Consider the following 20,353-nt stretch of genomic DNA (forward strand, 5'->3'; position numbering starts at 1 on the left):
GGGAAACCCAATTTTCCATCAAAAATGGTTTAAGATTTTTTTTTAAAGGAAAAAAAAAGAACAACTCAGCAGTAATAGGAATTTAAGACAATTTTTGCTTTGGTAAAAAAACAGAAGACATACTCCCATCCAAATGTAATACTAACTTAACCCATCCTTTTTTCTTCATTCAACATCTCACATGAACAACACTGTTTCAGAACAGACACTTAAACTGAAGGTATTAAGGAACACCTATGAAAACAGATGGTAACAGGAACAAATATGCATGGAACACAAGAAGTTTGCTTATCCCTATACAACAATTCACAAAAAAAAAAAAAAGTCACGTGATAAGTGGAGATGTGCAAGTCATGAACAAACCCCACAAATACTCCAAAAACAGCTGGATTAGGCCTTTAACACACTAACAAAAAAAAAAAAAAAAACACAAAACAAAACAAACAAACAAAAAGACTTCAGTATCATTATCCCAAACTGAAATTTAGGGGACTAAAACATTATGTAGCACAAGCTATTTATCAAGGCAATAATCTTAAATTTGAAGAAAAAATAAAAAACAAGGCACCACCACCACCAAAAAAAAAAAAAAAAAAGAAAGAACAAAACCAAAAAATCCAAGCCAAGGTTGTTTTTACCAAAAGGCAGTAATTGCTTTGTTCTAAAGAAGACCTGATACTCCTTAAGGAGATACAAATATCTCCTTGGGAAGGGATGCTGAAATAAACTACTCAGTCCTAAATAGAAACTCTTAAATTGGGTAAAGTGAATATATAAAAAATAATAATAAATCTGAATAAGTATAAGGCTTAACAAATTCATGTTTCTACAATCACTTTACTCTTCAAAATCAGGATATAGGATAAATATCTTTCACAAATGTTCACAGATTCAGTTACATTAAGCCTTCACAGCCTTCCATATGTTGTTTAATGCTTCATACTACACGCCAAAGTGTTACACACTGTATTTGTAGAGATTAACTATGATTTGTCTAGGACAGCACCTAGTTATTCAAGACTGGGGAAAAGCAGGAAAGATACATACATCTCACACCAGGCTAGCACCCTACAGAAAGAATGGATTAACAGAAGCGAGTAGTGCCTGATCTTTTGTTACGCATAAAGTCATTGGGAAGAATATAGTACTGCTCTATACTGCTGCTGGTTTTGTGAACTCCATACAGATTTAGTAGCAAGTGCCAGATACATACTGAAAAGTGTATCCACGTTGATTTAATTTAAATTATTTTGCAGTCTTTGAGGTAATGAGTGAACACCCACTAGACTGGAAAGTAAAATTAAGAGCAAAGGAAAGGTGACCAAGTTGTTATCAGCCCATTGCACCACCAACTAACCTCACCACAAAAATAGTTCAGGGAAACTGCCTCCAAGACTAGTGTCTTGAATTCCCTCATGCAAGTTAAGGTTCTTAAGAAGCCTTCAGGATCTCACTTTTGTCTTGCACATTTATACAGCGCCTACTGGAGAATCTGTCACCAAAGTACATAACCACAGGGATAAGTCAGTTAAGAAGATTCTGGTGTTTCAATCCACCAGAGGAGTTGCACACTTGCCTTCCTGTTGTACCACTGCTAATGCTCAGAAGCAGCTTTGTTTTTCTTCAGGATCTTTCTGTGTCAGAAATAAATCTCAGGCCATAATTAGCCTTCTATCTGCAAGGTGTTTTGCAGCCCTTACAAACCTAGGAAGATGCTGCCTTTGTGCAACAGCTGTAGCCTTTCTGGAGAGAGGTCATAGCTGCCTCTTGAGCTGCTTGCAAGCCCCCCTCAACAGCAGTTGCCACTGGCTTACTACGAATCCTTAGACACACAGCACTTTTGAAACAGTTTGTCACCAGCACGCTAAAGACAGTGGTAAAACAAGCACTCAGCTGGGAGGAAGGTGCCAGCACTGTCTTTGCACTGCCATCAGGCTTGGTCTAATGGGGCTGTATCTGACCAATCGTCAGCTGCCGAAATGGAGCTCCGCCACTGAGTGCACAGGGGCTGCGAAAAGAAGTGACCTCCATACTGAAACACAGTCAGTTCCTCTCTAAATCGTATTTCCATTTCTCAAAATTTCCACTCGCTTGTTTCATGACCTCCAAAACATATGAATACAATGGCTACAGTTACAGATAAAACAATTAATTGTTTGTGAGGACAATTGGGTGCTTTATGAAGATAATAAGGACTGATATTAGTCAGAGCTGGCATCACATGGGAGTGTTTGGCAACCCATCTGCAACCCATCTGCTATTTCTCACTTCTTCCTCACCAAGTAAAACATTGAGGGGGTTTTGCTAAGATAGTTGGAGCAATGTCCTGGAATGCATTACTCTTCCCAGCTTAATAGCTTTTTTACTAGATCAGTTTACAAGTGGATATATATTTTTAAAACTGTCAGCCCTAAAATTACAGCACAGGACCTTGACAGTCAGGCTAGGATGTTTCTAGTTTCTTAAAAATCACAAAAGGAAATCTCCAACTGGAACCTATCTAAAAAAAGTAAAAGTGGGACCACCTGCCTACTACCTCCAGTAAGAAATGACTAAGAGGAACATGTTTGTCAGCAAACCTATGACCCAGCCCAAGCAGCCAGACTTTTAAAAATGCACACCTTGGAGCACATCAAGTCTTCGCATGTACAATATGAAAGACAACTGTCATTCACCTAGCTGTGTATGCATGCTAATACTCAGTCAACATAAATGATTTTACAGCTTTCTGGTCATGAAATGCACCTCTGTTTCTTACATAAAAATGGGAGCATGTTGGACCCAACTATTATTTTTTGAATAGAACTGCAGCAGGTCTAATGACTAGTTCTAGAGCACTTCGATGTAGTCCACAAGGCACCAAATGTTATTTCTTAGAGTAAAAAGCTCTACTTGCTCTTTCTGAAACACACTTGTGATTAAAGGGTTGCTCGGTTATTTTTAACTCTGCGCACCTTCAGTTCAGTTCTTTTCTTACGCAGATGCCTCTAATTGTTACTGACACAAGACACTGCTAAAACACAGAGACTGTCAAAAGACTTGGGTCTGATCTAGAACTACACTCTTCCCAAAGCACTCTGTAATTCCTGAGGACGTGAATAATGCCTATTTTTAAAGCAACCAAAGAAAATATCACAATTCCCATAGACAATAATGATTAAAAAGCCAGTTCCATTGAGCTCCCAAGTTAATTAAGGCTCCATTAAGTCCTTTCCACAGTTATTCTGGAGAACGGGTGCAGAATGCTAAAATGTAAACATCACAGACAAGAGTCACTTGAAGCAGTTAATACTAAGATTTCATATAGAGCACTTGCAATAGAGGTTATGTAATCCCTCTCCAACAGCCAGGTATCAAGTTAACCCAGTTTTCGTCTATGAGACACGGAAGGAAATGACTGTGGCTTCTGATTTTGGATAAAGCCATGCTGAACTCGTCTCAAAATTCCCCTGGTGTCTGTAGATTCCAGCATTCTTTCTTTTGGCCTAATCAGTATCATTCCTGTACTCAGCCATATATTCACCTATCCGATACCCCTGCAAGGAACTGGGACCAAGGGGTCCAGTGGCTCCAGTCCATTCCTGGCCAACTGGAGATATTTCAGATGCTTAAGCATCCTCTTGAGGACATTTTGGTTTGCAAACAGCTTTTCCATCCTTATATTTTTGCTAAGAAAGTAAACAGATGGCCTTTGCAAAGGCTTCCAATAACACAACTGTAATATTAAGTTTTTGTTTCGCTTAGCCAGAATCAAGATTTTTCAGCATGGGGACTTGAGTAAAATGCCTTCCCAGTCAACAGGTCTCAACAGCCAGCCCAGAGAAACGGGGCATTACTCTCCTTATTTAGGGAGGATGCAATGCACTCTGTACTGGGGATTCAGAACTGTACACTTGGTCTTCTGTGCAATTCCAGGTCTGGATGTAATCTTTGAACCTTGTCTGTAACAAAATGAGCATAAATTTGACTGATGCAGCTCAATAATTTGTACAGACCCCAGCTCTAGCATCCCATACTATGGGGGATGTGTGTGTGTGCATGTTTTAAATAAATATTTTGTGTGCATTTATTATCTTTTATTTTCTTAGCAAGTACCTAGGTGCCAGGACTGCAGAGTAAAACAGCAAATCACAATTGAGATGCGTGTTAAATTATGCTACAGTCTGGGCTAACAAGTGACATAGCGTGGGTAACAAAGGTCATTTATAAGAAACGTGTACATCACTGCAGCAAGTTCATACTACAACTGCTCTATTTTAAAAACAGAGTAGATAATTCTCTAAAAATGGCTCAAAAATAAGGACGCAGCACCTGCTAAACATCAAAAAATTCTCCCAAGATAGAAAACAGCTGAAGATTTAGTCAATGGCTGGCAGAAAAAGCAATTCTCAAGAATCATACTAAGATGTTGAAATAAGGTGGCAACAGATTCTTAGAATCATAGAATGGCTTGGGTTGGAAGGGACCCCAAAAAATCATCTAGTTCCAATCCTCTGCCATAGGCAGGGATGCCACCCACCCACTAGATGAAGCTGTTCAGGGCCTCGTCCAACCTGGCGTTGAACACCTCCAGGGATGGGGCATCCACAATCTCTCTGGGCAACCTGTTCCAGTGCCTCACCACCATCTGAATGAATAACTTCCTCCTAACATCTAATCTAAATCTCCCCTCTTTTAGTTTAACACCATTCCTCCTTGTCCTGTCATTATCTGATTGAGCAAAGAGTCAATCTCTATCTTTTTTTTAAGAAGTCCCCTTTAAGTACTGAAAAGCCACAATGGTACCGAAAAGCCACAATTCAGACATATTGAGTTAACGTAGGTTTTAGCTTAGTAAATTCATACCTATTATTATGCAAAATGGAAGCCTAGTAACCTGAACAGATGTGGACCACATTGCTAAATGAACTTGAAACAAACTGCTGCATTTACACTCATCTATTTTTCAGGTATTCTACAGAGATTACTCGCTTGTTCTATCTGCAAGCATGTCCTCTGTCTAATAAAAAGCAAAAGCAGTACAAACTCTCAAATGCAAGTACTCATCATAAGCATTCCAGCTGTTTTATCATCAGTTACAGTTTCTGACTAGTTTTGTCTCTTTCCCTTTCTGCTTTTTTTCAGCCTTTGCTCTTTCTTCTTCTACCTTCATCAACTCAAAGCATTGGGTTCTGTTCCCTGAAACAGCCATCTAACTATACACAGAATTGAGCCTAGCAAAAAGCAATTTAAAAAGAAACAGCCCCCCAAAACCACGTATTTACCAGACTAACAGAGCGTATTTACCTGACTTCAGGCTTGAAATAGTTCTAAAAGCAAGCCTGAAGAGAACTAAATCACAGTATTACTCATATACATGAGTATGTCTCAAAGGAAATTTCAAATTAATTTCCTATGTGGCTGTTAGGTTGATTAGTAGAAACATTTTTATTGAAACCATGTTGCTGAGTCCACACTCAACAACTTTTTTTTTTTTCCTGCTGCTAGAGATAAAAGTCTTATAACTGCTAATATAAATGCTGAAAAAAATTTGCTTTTGAGTGCGTCAGCTGGCTTTCTGAACCAAGTTCCAGGCAGGCGATGCTTTTGTAAGAATTGCTTTTTCTGTCAATAGTTATTTCCATATGATTCACTTTAATAAGCAAGAAAATAAATAAACAAACAAAAAATCCCTCTGAGTTAGACTGACCTAGTTAATACATTTTGAATGGTTTGGTCTTTGTTCTGTTTAGGCAGAAACATTGTTTTCATTCACAAGTCAGCCCTGCATTGTTCATCTAACAACTTGCAACATCCTTGTGCCAAAATCCTACAGTTCTTCTGGGAAGACACTGATCCTGAAAGCAGACTTTTCACAAACTTTCTGAGCTTATGTACTATCATAAACTGCCATAAAGTCATTAAGCAGCCTTTATGAAGAGACAAAATAATCAACATTTTATCAATTTATGTGCATCTGTTCTCAAATCCAGTCTAGAAATCCTGCTTCAAATAGTTGTCCCAGTCACCAATCAGGCAGCCTGTGATCATCTCAATAAAAATATATGCATATTTTCAGCCTGATTGAAGCCATAAGAGATTAAAGACAGCCTTATTATCATAGTTGTAGTGAGACGCTGAAGGAATTACTGTTATTTGAAATGCTGAACCAAACAGCTTCCTCACAGTATTAACAATGACATTTGAGTTTTCAAACCTCACCACCAAACCTCACAATCCTAGTCCTAAAGTCTGGGTTTGGCAACCTGTTAGAGCTCTTATTTAACAAAATCTTGATCTGAATTAGCCCTGCCACTTGTTTTTCTGGCACAGACATGGTGTTAAGACACAAACAACGTATTAGCTGTCCATCAGTGAGAATCATACTGTTAGAGTTATCCAGTGCTAAGAGTAAAATATTAGCAGCACCTGAAGCTCTCCTGTAGGTAGACTAGTAACCACTGATATCTAAAATAAAATTTCATATCCTTGCCCACAACTGCAGATCTGAATGTTGCACCCTTGAGTTTTTATATTTACTCTTTAAATTCCTGGCCATGCATATCAAACAAACAATGGAATCATATCTCAGAAGATAAAACAGATTTAAGGAAGACATAGGTAGATGATTTTACCTTACATCTGCAAAACAAATCCATTGCTGAGAGAGAAATTTGAAGTACATAAGGAAGAGAGGTCATGAAGACAGAATTATTCATCATGTTCTATGCATTTCTTGGTAAGGATTAAATTGCCCTTTGACAGTTCTACATGGTACATCTGCAATAGGTTTTGCATCTTTCACTGTATTTGAAAGATACAATTGAATGTTAATCTTGTATCAAGAATTGCTCCCAGCTTCATCCACGGCACAGGTACTACGTACCTACAGTTTGAAAGTCACTTACCAATCGTCACCAACTTAATGAGCAAAGCAAGACAGATTTATGCAGATGTGCCCACAGTCACTTTTGCAAAACGTTTGTGGACCCCACAGCAGCTGGGATTAGTCACTGGATAGCCCAAGTACTGTTACATGGAAGGAGTTGGCATAATGGTTGACCAAACCACCCTTTACTCCTAGCTATTAATGTAAAATAAAACACATATACCGAATTACTAGGATTTGGAATAGTATTTGACCAAAAACCTGAAGGCAATGCTAACCCTTCTACCTCTCAAATATGTCGCACGCACATCTTTCTGTTGGCTGAGATGCAGTGAGAGTTACGGTCCCCAGCTCCTCGTTATTAGACTCCCACTGTTTCCCCATCCTCTCAAATCTGCTGAATGAATGACTTGTCAGATGTCTTGAACTCATTACGGACAAATCAAACTCTCCAGCCAACATAGAAGCAAATGGATTAGCGTATCTGTCCACAGCCTGAAATCCCAAGTAGACTCACAGCAGCAGAATAAAATAAAATGTCTGAAGCTGCATTACCCTTGGGCTTCAGGCTCACACGCTAATGGAAGGTCACAAATCTGCTCATGAACAGCCACAGTTTTCAGCCTCATGCATGAAGATAAGCTATTCACATCTGGCAGTGACTGTTAGAACAAAAAAAATTTAAAACATCTTTTAGCTACCTGACTTCAACATGCCTGACAACCTATCAGATCCTTAACCATGTGTATGATGATAGTGCCGTTGTTAAAGTCAGCCTTCTTCAACAAGGTAGTTAAAACACAAGTAGAACAGGCTCTCAGAGGAACTGGCTACCGGTCTTTGGAATTACACTTAAACTTGACAATACGTTCAGTATGGGCCTATAAGTTTCACTGCCTTAAAACAATGATTTACATGTCCAAATTATGATGGCTTTCCAGACAGTGGGGAAAGCTTAAAGCACTATTAAGACAAATACTTAGTTTTCAAAACGTACAATTATCATCATAATGACTTCTAATGCAAGTACTTCCTACCACCTCTACTCATTTGGTCACACACAGCCATCTTTTTGTTAGCAACTTGTCATGGTAAATGAACACAAAGGGCTGGGGTAGAGGATAATGAAGGTGAAAGGACAGCACAAGCACAGCATACAAATTCCCAGTGGGTTCAATAAATCCTGCAGATGTTGGAATCTCCATTGCTTCTTCCAAAATTCCTGCCAGCGCTGAATTTGTTTGCTTCCTTTCCTTTTGTGCCTGCCATTGAGCACAAAAGTACAGCTGCTCAGAAAAGACAGGGCTTACTTTTCTTTAAAACTATAGCAGATGGGATGCTCATTTACTGACTTTGTCCAAAACAATAAGGTTTAGCACAAGACACTTTTCCAGATACATACATGGCTAAGTTTTCTCTTCCTTCCTCCATTCTTCTGTTGTAACTAAGCTCAATTTTACATAAACTGTAGATTGTTAAACTATTTTGGAATAGAGTTCTGCTAGGTCAACTAATTCAAGTTCTGCTTTTAGTTTCTTTATAAACTAGCAAAGTATCACTACAGAGAAATCCACAGTATTTAAATATTTTTTTTAATATCAATCAATGTTTAGCCATTAGAGCTATGCTAAATGCTTATTTAGAGAGTTTCTGATAGGGTCAGAAAATATAAATACATTGCTCAAAATGTTTTCCCTCAAGAATCTGCAATATTTTTGGCTTGTATATCCAACAAGACCTCCAATTTATTCATTTGAGGTTTGAGTAGAGAGAATCAGATAGATCTTCTCTAAATGATCTTCCCATAAACAAACATTAGTCCTGTCAGTTGCATTTTGCAACTCACTGTGGAAAGAAGAACCAAAGTGCTTCCACAAGCAGCCTAAAAATATTTATTAGTTATTAGGCCCAGGATTTACAGCCTCCTATGGGACAGCTAACCATAAACATGTGAGCACTCTTGACTGACTCTTGTAGAGGGCAGTACTGCATATAAACACACTGATACAGGACAGGGGTGAGTTAGAGATACATCGTTAGAAAACAACTAAGTTACTGCAATGAACACCTACAATGGGACATTTCAATTATGGTGGACTACATAGTTAAGTAGATCTTTTCTTGAACAAAATGACTGTATTAATTCATCATTTCTCTACTGGCTTCCAGTTACACAGACTGAAAAGTAACTAAGATGTAGGTTACAGACCTATAGTTGGACAACCACTCATTACTACTATCTACAAAAAAATAAGTAATTCATGGCAATCCTAGATAAATCCACTTTTAAATGAAATGGAAATCCACAGAATGACATTTCTCAGCTGTTTGACAGCACACTATTACCTGTTGGACCATTATAAGATAAACAGCACTGTACCCACCAAGAGTGCTTGCCAAGCTCCCATCATGAATTTACTGCATGTTACTGTTAAGACCGTTGAGAGCTTTCTTGCACCTGGACCAGAATAGAGAAGCCATTTGAAACCTCTCTCATGGGCTGAGGCAGGCAGAAGTTGGACAGAAGCAGGACAGATTGTGCTACAAAAAGCACAAGAGGCAACAGATTCAAAAGATTCAAAAGCTGAGTGTCATTCCTCATTGTACCTCTTCCTTCCTCGCTGTAAATCAATACAAACTGAAATGCTAAGTATTAGCTGCTCAGGAGTTGCATCATTACCACTGTCACATTTGGTGACACCGCCAGAAACATACCAGCAGCCTGTGTGCTGGAGCACACTGCCTCAGGTATCTACTGCCCCTCTCCAATACTCACACAGCTTGCTGAACTCCACTAAAGGTACTGCAACTGAATCTGAAAACTGACGGTTAAGTACTTGTACTTCAGTAATTCTCAGGATTTCATATAAAAACTGGGTAGTTTTCCAATACGACCTCTATTAACTCCCCATTCATACAACGACTGCCATTTTCCTTCTTAGTTCTTCCCTTTCCATTCTTCTTTCCTTTCAGCAACATGCATCCTCTGTAACTGTGTGCAACCCTTGATGGTCCGTAGATAGAAAAGATATTTTCAAGCATATTGTCAAGGGAAGGGGGAAGAGTTTGTGACAGATTGAAACCATCTTTGCAGAATGCAGGGAAAAAAATCACATTAAATGGATACTGAGAAGCAGTTACTACATTTAATATAAACAGTAGTATTGCTTTCATGCACTTTTTTTTTTTTCCAAGTACATTAGCTCATATACTGGAATTGACTGAGTTGTTTTATAAGCTCTGTGCTTTTAAGCAATAGGAGTGGGGCCTCGCTGAATTACTGAAGCTGTCTGGTGTTGTTCTGACAAATAGGGCACATGTCTTTAATTTGCCTGCCTTGCTGTTCAGCTGTCCTATAAGTATATAGAAATTTGGTTGCACAAAGTAGTTTGTGTTCCAGATATTCAGAGCATCAATTTTTTATTTTCAAAAAAGTGCTGTTTTTCTTCTGCACCCTGCCTTTGCATTTTGCCTTGGTATTCTTGAGGTCAAACAGTGCTGTTCAAGTATAAATATTATTGCTTTTTTTTTCTACTCCATTTTTCTTGCTCTTTCCTGTCATGAGTTTCTTTCTCAACTCATTTTGTTCCAGATTCAGTGATTCCTCGTTCTTTGCATCTTCCTTTGTATCTCACCACTGTTTCCATGTCTCTGCAGCAGCCGTTTGTTCCTCTGATGCAGACGTCTCCTCAGATCCCGTCTCACAGCACCGTGATGTAGAGTCAGCCTCCAAAAGCTCTCTAGGTGACTGAAATATCTGAAAATCTTTTTTTTGTTTGTTGAAGCAGATGAGGATAATGTTTTTGGAGAGGAACACGAGTTCTTCTGTTTTCACATGCAATTCTTAGACCTCAGTTTTGGAGGTCTAAGAATTTTGAGTAGGACTTCAAATGTATATACGATCATAGTATTTTCATACATGTCTGACCAGTGTTCTAGAGCCAACTTGTACCATATTCCTGATATTTTCAGAAGGCCTTAAAAAGCAAGTACCCCTACCTGCTTCCTCAAAGTCCCGATCACTACAATCACGCTTGCAGTAGAAGAGTCTACCACAGTGCTATTGAAAAGATTTATTTCAAAACAATATTTTAGTTTGAGGCCTTGTGGTAAGTACATCTTTTCATGGGGGTTGATTTTGAATTTTAATTTTTGTACTTTCAAACAAAATAGTGCTTTCCAATCAGTTTATTTACAGGTATCATTTTCTCTGTTGTAACAATCTACATGTGCTTTGACACATATTAGCTTGGAATCTTATGAGATACACTCGGTTACTTAAAACTGAAAATTGGCTTTGCACACTGCATATTTTAGTTTTTGGAAAGCTCTTACTTTCTCCTTATTCCCCAAAGGAGATAGCTATTTTATAACAGTACTGTTTGAGACAGTGGTATAAATTCTCTTCTAATTTCTTCTCTCAAACTAAACTCAGTGACCACGTGGAAAAGCTATTTATGAAATAATTGCATGGCAACTAAAATGTGAGAGAAACTTGTACAAGCTGCCTTACAATACAGTATAAGGATTCAAAGCAAACTTGTATGTATGGATGGATAAAATATTTCAACAGTTTCTAGGTCAATACAGTTCAGTTAGTTTCTATCTGACTGCAGTTTCTTTGTGGTTGTAATATTTTGCTTGCATATTTACAAGGATGTTAAAAGACTGAGAAAAAAAGTTTACTCAACTATTCAGTATTTCAGCAAAGAACAAATTCCATGGTATATCAAACTGTACTCCGAAGCAAAATCAATCGACTGTTTTCCTGTCTATAAGTAAGAGTGATAAGGATACCAAAAGAAGCAAAACTGCAAGTGGGTCATACCAGACGGTATTTCCCATCTTTGCTTAAAATCACAGGCTAGCTAACTCCAAACTTGCAAAGAATTAAAACAATTATATTTCATTACCAAAACAAACAAACAAACCAAAAAAAACCCCACTTTATTAAACAAAGTGCATACAGTAAAAGCACACAATATACAGGCAACACTGAAGCTGGGAGAAAAAAAACCACACAAACTGATTTCACCAAGTTTGTTATTCTCTCTCCTAACCAGAATATTAATATCAAGTATGCGAAGACTAAAAATACCTGAGATAATATTTAGCTTGATGTCATTTATATTTATATTTAGCTGAGATATTACGTAGCTTCAGCTAAAGAAAACTGGCATAGTCTTAGATAAACTTTCAACTGGATGGTAAACTAAGGATTCTACTGCCTTGGGTGAGTGTGTCTTGGAAGTTTACAGGAAGGCTGAAAATTAAAGAAATCAGAAAAAATTCAAAACAATTTCTTTCCTATTTATATTTGAAATTTAAATGGTGACCTGGTGCTAATAGGCTAGTTCACAAAGAAGCAAAACTTGTCTCCATGAAAGATTTCAAGCGATTCTAAACTGATTTAGTATTAACTTGTCTAAATTCTAAGACATACATCTGTTAGACTAAACTGGTGCTAGACATCACCCTTACTGTGTTAAAGTACTAACTTGGAAATTAAAAATGGTTTGTAAATTTGAAGTCTAATTACTTGTAACAAAGTCAGCTATCAAGAATAAATACTGGTAAGTAAATGTAAAATAGTGATTTCTTCTTCATTTTAGATGAAGATACAGATCCAAAAATAATGACAGACATAATAAAGATGACCAGAGGTTACAGTCATTATGCCAACTGTAAACTTAGGTAGGTCTTCACATGCAAGATCTACAACTTATGATACCCAAAATATCAAGACCTGCATCCTGACTTTTGGACCTCTAAGAGCTCAAGATGACAAAAACCATTAAAACCCCACAACTGTTCAGGAAACTCTATTTCCTGTATGGGACTGAAGAGATTTTCATTGGAATCTGCCTATTAGGAAAAAGCAATCCTTATGTAAAACAAGGCAATGTTGATCAGATATGTCAAAACATACGAAAAATGGTAGCAGCAGAAGAGTTGCTAAAAACTGAAAGCCCCAGACCTAAGTGTTATGGTGGCTGTTATTTTTTTTTAAATAAACTTGTGAAACATAAGTAGGTTTCCAAAGAAAATCATTAACCATAATACATCCAAAATCATAGCTGATAGATTTGTACTTGTATGTCTTTTAAGACTTCTGCCCCCACTGATACTGAATATGCTTGTATATTTCATGTCGACTGAGATTTTGAGTATTTCGATTAATATAGTACAGGAATATTTTGGTAAAATGTTTGAATCTGGACAAAATAATACTGTGACATATAATACTGCAACATGTAACACTGCTCTCCTTTACAATATTATCCCAGGTTTCAAGGGCCAATATTGCTTATCGCATTTCAACTAAGAAAAAAGAATAAAAGGGAAGAAGCTTGCAAAAAGTTCATGTTCTCCTCTCTAACATAAATCTGCTAAGTAACTATTAGTACAAGACCTCATTCATGAAGAACACCTCCTAGTTTTTGCCTTTCAGATTTTCATGCATCATAAAAGGTGAGCATGTATATAAATAACATCAGTGTGTTACAACTGTGGGAAGAACAAAGAACATATAATTGTTCAGATTTCTTTAGTCATACTTGTTGTGACCCTGTGAATGATATTTTGGAAACCACAGGAATTTCTCTGTGCTACTGACTGCTTTGCCACTGAGAGCCTCTCACTGCTAATGACAATTTGCCTTTCTCAAGGAAGTGTCCTCAGTGGCCTCTACAGATGGGAAAAAAAAAGTTCATTAAGCAAGGATCTTACTTACTGACACTTCTAAGTAAATGTTATTACTCTACTTTCCTAACGTGAGGTTTTTTTTAATTGTCTTTGAAGTTACATAGCTTTCCATAAAATACAAATTAATTTTGTCCTAAGCCACCACAATAGCCTGTTTCCTTCAAAGAAAGATCTAAATAAGTAACAGGAAACAGAGCAGCAGAGGAATCTTCCCACACTGCCCTTTTTGACCTGATGTTCACCTGACACTGTATGGCAAGAAGACTCTTTGGTTTAAGCTATTATTTAATCATTCTCCTTGTCGCTCTGTTTGCTGGACTTAGCTGGGGGTAGCTCAGGCCCATGGATTCCTAACAATTAAAAATCAGATTGACTCCTTAGAAAGTTTTTTTTTTTATATATATATATTTTTGTCAAATCTGATTTCTCAAGTCCTGCTTCTGTCTAGTCTGAAAATCAGAACATAACTTGAGAGTGATGAAATGTTTTTTCCCATGAAGTAAATGTTACACACCGTCTTCCACATAAAGAACATAATAGGACACTTCAGAACATAAATGGAGCTTATATATATATATACACACATACACACACACTTTCTTACATTTGAGTTTTTGACTTTCTCAAAATAGTTTACAGTAAGAATTAGCAGAGTTAGATTTATTCTAAAACATGTTTAAGGGAATCTTTGTTAGTGTCACAACATAGAAAGGTAATGATTATAACAATTATTTCATTGTCTTATCAAATCATTTTCAGTAAAATATAATTCAGCAGTAAAACAACTGAAAAAACAGAACAGTGAAAACATAAGCATACATGTCAACAACAACAATACATAGTCTGCATTGCAGTAGATCAGCTAAGGTTTATCCCCTGACAGAACTGTAAAATAAACTACTCCATGTAGCTAAGTGGTTGAAAACCAGGATGCAAATAAGAAGGCTTACATGCCATAGAAAATAATAGAAGAAAAATGATCCAGTAGCAAGTTACACAGCTTTGCCAGAGCACTTTTACATCTGTGACAGTTTCCTCATATTACAAGGTAAAGAACAACAGAAAAACCGGTTTAGTGACATGATGAAAGTCACAGCAAAGTGAGATTGGACCCAACCGTCCCTGCAACCCAGATCTTTGTCATCATATTGGACAAGTAATAATCAAACTTTGCAGTCAACCATCTGAATAAATCTCAGACACGTTATGGGATAGATATATTCAAGCTATGTATGCCATTTGTCTAGTATGTACCTGTGAGCATCTCTCCAAAACTGCTCAGCCTTACAGTTTTCTTGGAATTCTAGATAAATGCATTTGAGCTATTGCTGAAGAAGTTAAGCAACCTAGCTTATTAACCGCCACCCGCAAAACTGACCCTCCAATTTTTTGATTGCCTGCAGACATTTAGAGATTCATTTTACTTTGTACATGAGCAGGTATAGAGACAACACAAAATTGATTATTGACTCCATACACAATGAATTAGCATTTATAGACATCTGCAAGCTCCCCATGTTGTTTGTGTGCAGTTTCAATTCACAGCTGAAAAACATTATAACAATCAAAAAACATGAAATAGTACACTCATAACAAAGTCAAAATGTAAATTTCATTAGCTGTTAGACTCAAAAATATATTTAATTCACCACAAATCATCTTCAACTTTCAAATTCATATGTTGCTTGCTCCTACCAGACTAAGTATTAACATTTGGGCAATCTAGATACAATTTCAAGACCTCCAGTCAAGCTTGTTTTTTGCAGTATTAACACCAAATCTAATTTAAAATTTGCAGTGACACCATGGTGTTGTAATAAACTATTTCTTTAGAAAAATATATGCATGTGCCAAATTCTCATACTTGGCAGGCAAAGCACAATTATGCAGTACTCTTTCTATTCTGAAGACAGCAAATGACATCCAGTTCTATTTTTCCCAGTGGACAAAAGTTACATATATTAAGCACAATGAGACTAACTGTAGTTGCCGTGCTATAGGAAGAAGTGTTATCAAGTTTGCATTATAAGAGCTTGGGGTTTCAAAAAGCTGCGCTATCAGAGTTTCACAAAATACATGCAAAAGCAAAGAGTGCTTCTGCTCTTACACTGGACCAGACCCCACCCATTCATTGGTTTGCCAGTCAGGAATGTACATAGTAGAAAAAGATACATAAAAGAAAAAACATGTTCAAGAGTGTAAGTGTTCTTCTACAGCTCCAGTAAGACAGCAATATTAAAAAGCAAACCAGAAGTGTTTTAATTTTTAAAAGCACAAATGTGCTATTGGAAAGTGTGGCTGACTCAAAAATTCTGGCTGGAGTGTTCCCTGACTGAAGTGCTAATCTCAGCATGGCAACTTTCACGTGCATTCCTCTTTGTGGGTCAGACTGTAGCATCTTTATTATAATAAGGTAGTGACATAAATCGAGGAAATTCATGACTGTGTACTGGGCATGGCAATACTTTTTGAATAAAATACTGGTACACTAATCCAAGTGCATGGAAATACCAAGCTGCTCCTTGAAAATAATTATTGATTTGTGCCTTAAGTTCTTTTGGCAGAGACCATACCACGTGGGATGCTGAACAGAGCTTCCTGTAGTTTACAACCTCACAGTGGTAATTATATGAAACTATCTTTAGACACTGCCAATGGAGATTTTAAATGGACTAGGAAGAATTCCTATAGAACACCAGAAGTCTTTCACCATACCTCTACATTATCCAAATAAAATCTTGATTACTTCCATATGATCTTAATTTTCATTAAAAAGTATCTTTTAATTGACTTGATATAGAGTTATCATAAAAAAGTTTAAAAGACCATTTACCCTCCATAGAAGCTGCTAAAAGAAAACCTGACTTTAATATAAAATTTAAGTATATCTAATGTGAAAATATTTGTGGCATACTAGCATTCATTCATCATTTTTAGAATACCTATGATATACTAAATCTGAATAGAATCAAAATATATCATGTTAATAAATAGATAAAGAATAATATGTTCTTTACTCACCAGATTTTGTGAAGTATATGCTACTGATTTATAAAATTCCAATTACTCTTAACACTGTATAGGTCTAGAGTAAAGAAATATTTAAATATAGCTCAGGTACGTTCAAGACCTGCATGAAACTGAAGTCAGACTCTCTAAACATGGACTATAGCAATATATTTAACTTTTTAAAGCACATTGTGTCTAGGCATTCAAGCAATCAGCTTCCCTTTCAGTTAAGATTAGTAGCCTGTATCATACAGTAACAAATTACTTTCAAAGTCCTGTAAAAGTTTCTATTGAATCTGCGTTCTACAAAATGGATAAATATTTCACAGGCATTCAGCTGGAAAATACAAAAAATGTACATACAGTGGGAGCATTCCTTTAAATTTAAACACACATGCATTCAAATTTAAAATATAACCTGAAACACCTTAATAAAAAACTTTTAAAAAGAGGCTTCTTGACTAGGTAATGAGAAAGCAATTCCCCTGTCAGGGGACACATCAATCAGTTTCTCTCTTCCTGATGCTTAGTCACCTCTCCTGGCCGTATTTTACTTTCTCCTTCCTCAAACCGTACTCTAACATAACAGTACAGTCATTCTCCCTCTACTCCCATCTCTGTTCTTATTCTCTTTTTATTTTCCTTTCCCCCATGACCTCTCATACAGCTTGTGTGGGTTTTCCAAATCCCCCAGGCTCTACTCCAGCCCAAGCTGGAATAATTAAGCAGGAGCTCAGATCCCAAACTAGACTTGGCTTTCATCTGCAAGAAACATATTGGAAATCAACTTCATTTCTACAAAGAATGAAGAAAGCAGCAACTATCTGGATTATGAACCGTTTGGTCATTCAAATAAAAACCAACATTTTAAAGTAAGGAAAATTCTAGAAATTGAGTATAGCTATACGGAACAAAACAAGTGAGTTCAAAATTGCCCAAGCACATTTTAAGTACCCACTGATACAATTCTTGAAAATATATATATATATTTTTCCTCTCAAAATCATAACATCAACAAGGAAGTAGTCTGTGTAGCTATATTTCATATACGGCAACAAACAAGGCACAGCCTGTCACCTGTTCCCCACACTATTTGCTAAATCTGTTATCCCCTTCTTCTGCAAGGAGAAGGGAAGACTAGAAAACGCTTCAGTAGTTCTTAAAACAAACAAACAAAAAAAGCCACCCTGTACTACACAATCAAAAAAAGTAAAATTACTCACCAAAACACTAAAATCAACACCATCCCTCACACAGCCAGCAGGGTCCTCACAACTGCCTCCTTCCCAGTATGCTGCAACTGCCGCTATTTTGTAGCACCTGTGAGGAGCAGCTTCCCTCTGTCTTGTGCGTACCTGTCCTTTCGTGTTTTTCTATCTCCTCGTAATGCCTAAGTAATGCCAGAGATGATAGTTGCAACTTTATACAATCACACACATCTTGAAACAAATGAAGGGCTTGAGATTAATGCACGGGATGGTAAACTAGCAATTAAAAAGCTCACCCTGTTTCTTCCAACTACCTAGTCCCATTCTGAGCCTGCTCAAATTGTAACCAGGGTAGTTTTAAAAAGCATCAGGGAGAACAAAAAAAAAGCCAGGGGCTTGACTGCAGAATGCAGAATTGGGTATGAGCTTTAGGGCATGTGGTGCTGAAAAATTTTACACTTCAGCCGGGACTGAGGGGGCAGGGGAAGGGGCGCTCCCTGCGGGTGTGCGGCTGGGATGCGGGGAAAATTGCTTGAGAAAGAGAATCGGGAAAGTGACAGCAGAGAGAGGAAAACAAGTTTCTAAGGTTCTCTTGATCCCACCAGCTCCATGTTTTTGGAAGGCTAGCGGCCCTGCAGGGCACTGCCGCTCCCCTTAGCGGTGTCCACAGAGGCTGTGAAATGGCGGCCCTTGCTGCCTCCCATGCCTCGAGGCACTGCTCCCACCAGGGCCCCGGGGGTAGCTCAAGGTTTGAAGGAAACTGTAAATTTTGAGTGATTTTTTTTTTCTACTGGTAGAGTGTTTGTTTTTCAAAGAAATGGAAGGCAAGCTGTTGCTGTCATTTAAATAATAATAATAATAAAAAAGAAGCATGTGCTCAACTGCTCTAAAGGGAAGAAGGTGCCTGAAGGCTACTGTGTGGATGATTTTGTGTGTTAATTTCACTGAAAAAAGCAGAGGCACTATACCTGAGCCTACTGTGTAGAGTTGAATAATTTTTTGTAGTGTACTGTGAATAATTTTTCTGGTACTGTGAGAGTATCCATGTGTATTACCATAATAGAACCAAAGCACATTCATGTTACACATTTTGTGCTAAAAATACTATTTAAAATAAGTGTCATTGGCAACTAGTGTGCTTATTGCCAAGGGAAAAGTGGTGAAGGAATAGCAACAGCTTACATTTGCATCTCTGTGAGGCTAAAGAAACTCTCAAAAGCCATGAATTTTTTCAGTTCAAATTTTTAAAGTTAAAAATATCAAGACTGAAGTCTTTTTATCCATAGATAGTGCTGCTTATCATAGAATTATCCGGTCTTGTAGTAGTGCTGGAATGTAGAGATAAAGTAGGAGGACAAAAACCTGCTTTGTGAATACAAGAAGATAGTTTTCGTAAATAATCCAAGAGCTGGTGTATGAGTGGAGTTGCATAACTTAAAATACAGGCGCCTGGGCTGCATTTGATTGAAAAGATCTTCTCCAACTCAGAAGTGAAAGTTGAGTTATTAATTACAGCAACTTGCTTTCCCCTGACCTGAATCAGGCCTGCTGAAAATGATTGGAAACAGTTATTGAGGTGTTTGTTAATGTGGATAAAATATTTTGCAGGTTATCTAAAGTCACTCAATGTTAGGGACTGAGTTTAGGAGAGAAGAGCTTGGAGGGTCTGTGTTTTGTAATGTCATGGAATTTTGTGGCTTTTAAAATTTGTTATCTTGTAACAAGGATTCCTAATGTTTAACAGAGAAAACATGGATTTTGTGGAGAGAAGATGGTAAGTTACAGAGCACAGTAAAATGTATTTTTTTACTTTAATGGTGTTGTGGTTTAACCCGGCTGGCAGCTAAACACCACACAGCTGTTCGCTCACCCTCCCCCCTCCCTTTCTGGGATAGGGGAGAGAAACGGGAAAGTGAAGCCTGTGAGTTGGGATAAAGACAGTTTATTAAGACAGGAATATAATAATAACAATAATAATAATAGTGATAATGATAATAGTATTAATAATAATAATGTGTAAGAAACAAGTGATGCACAATGCAATTGCTCACCACCCGCTGACCGATGCCCAGCCTATCCCCGAGCAGCCGGCCCCCCCCACCCCGGCCAGCCACTCCTATATATTGTTTAGCATGACGCCAGATGGTATGGAATACCCCTTTGGCCAGTTTGGGTCAGCTGTCCTGGGTCTGTCCCCTCCCAGCTCCTGCTGCACCCCCAGCCTGCTCGCTGGCAGGACAGAGCGAGAAGCCGAAAAGTCCTTGGCCTGGTGTAAGCACTGCTCTGCAACAATTAAAACATCAGCATGTTATCAGCGCTCTTCTCATCCTAATCCAAAACATAGCACCCTACCAGCTACTATGAGGAAAAATTAACTCTGTCCTAACTGGAACCAGGACAAATGGAAATATCAGAAACTGGCAGAAGGCTTAACTCAGAAATGTAGGCTGACTTTCTATAGTTAATTGTAAAGAGAATTTGTAGAGAGAAATCTCACAGCTGTATAGCCTTCCTTTTAGTAAGTTGCACAGGTTTATACATCATACTACCCAAACTTCATAGA

General features: G+C 37.6%; 1 protein-coding gene across 2 annotated transcripts in view; it reads right to left on the reverse strand.

The window, feature by feature from the left end:
* Positions 1 to 18,011, reverse strand: part of LOC310891583 (uncharacterized protein) — a 53,816-nt gene extending 35,805 nt beyond the window's left edge. For both annotated transcript variants that reach the window (XR_014577638.1, XR_014577639.1), the window contains exon 1: positions 17,806 to 18,011. The gene's annotated coding sequence lies outside the window, so the exon portion shown is untranslated. The remainder of the gene's footprint in view (positions 1 to 17,805) is intronic.
* Positions 18,012 to 20,353: the final 2,342 nt, after the last annotated feature.

This window comes from Anser anser (assembly GCF_964211835.1).
Source record: "Anser anser genome assembly, chromosome: 1".
In the NCBI taxonomy this organism is placed as follows: domain Eukaryota; kingdom Metazoa; phylum Chordata; class Aves; order Anseriformes; family Anatidae; genus Anser; species Anser anser.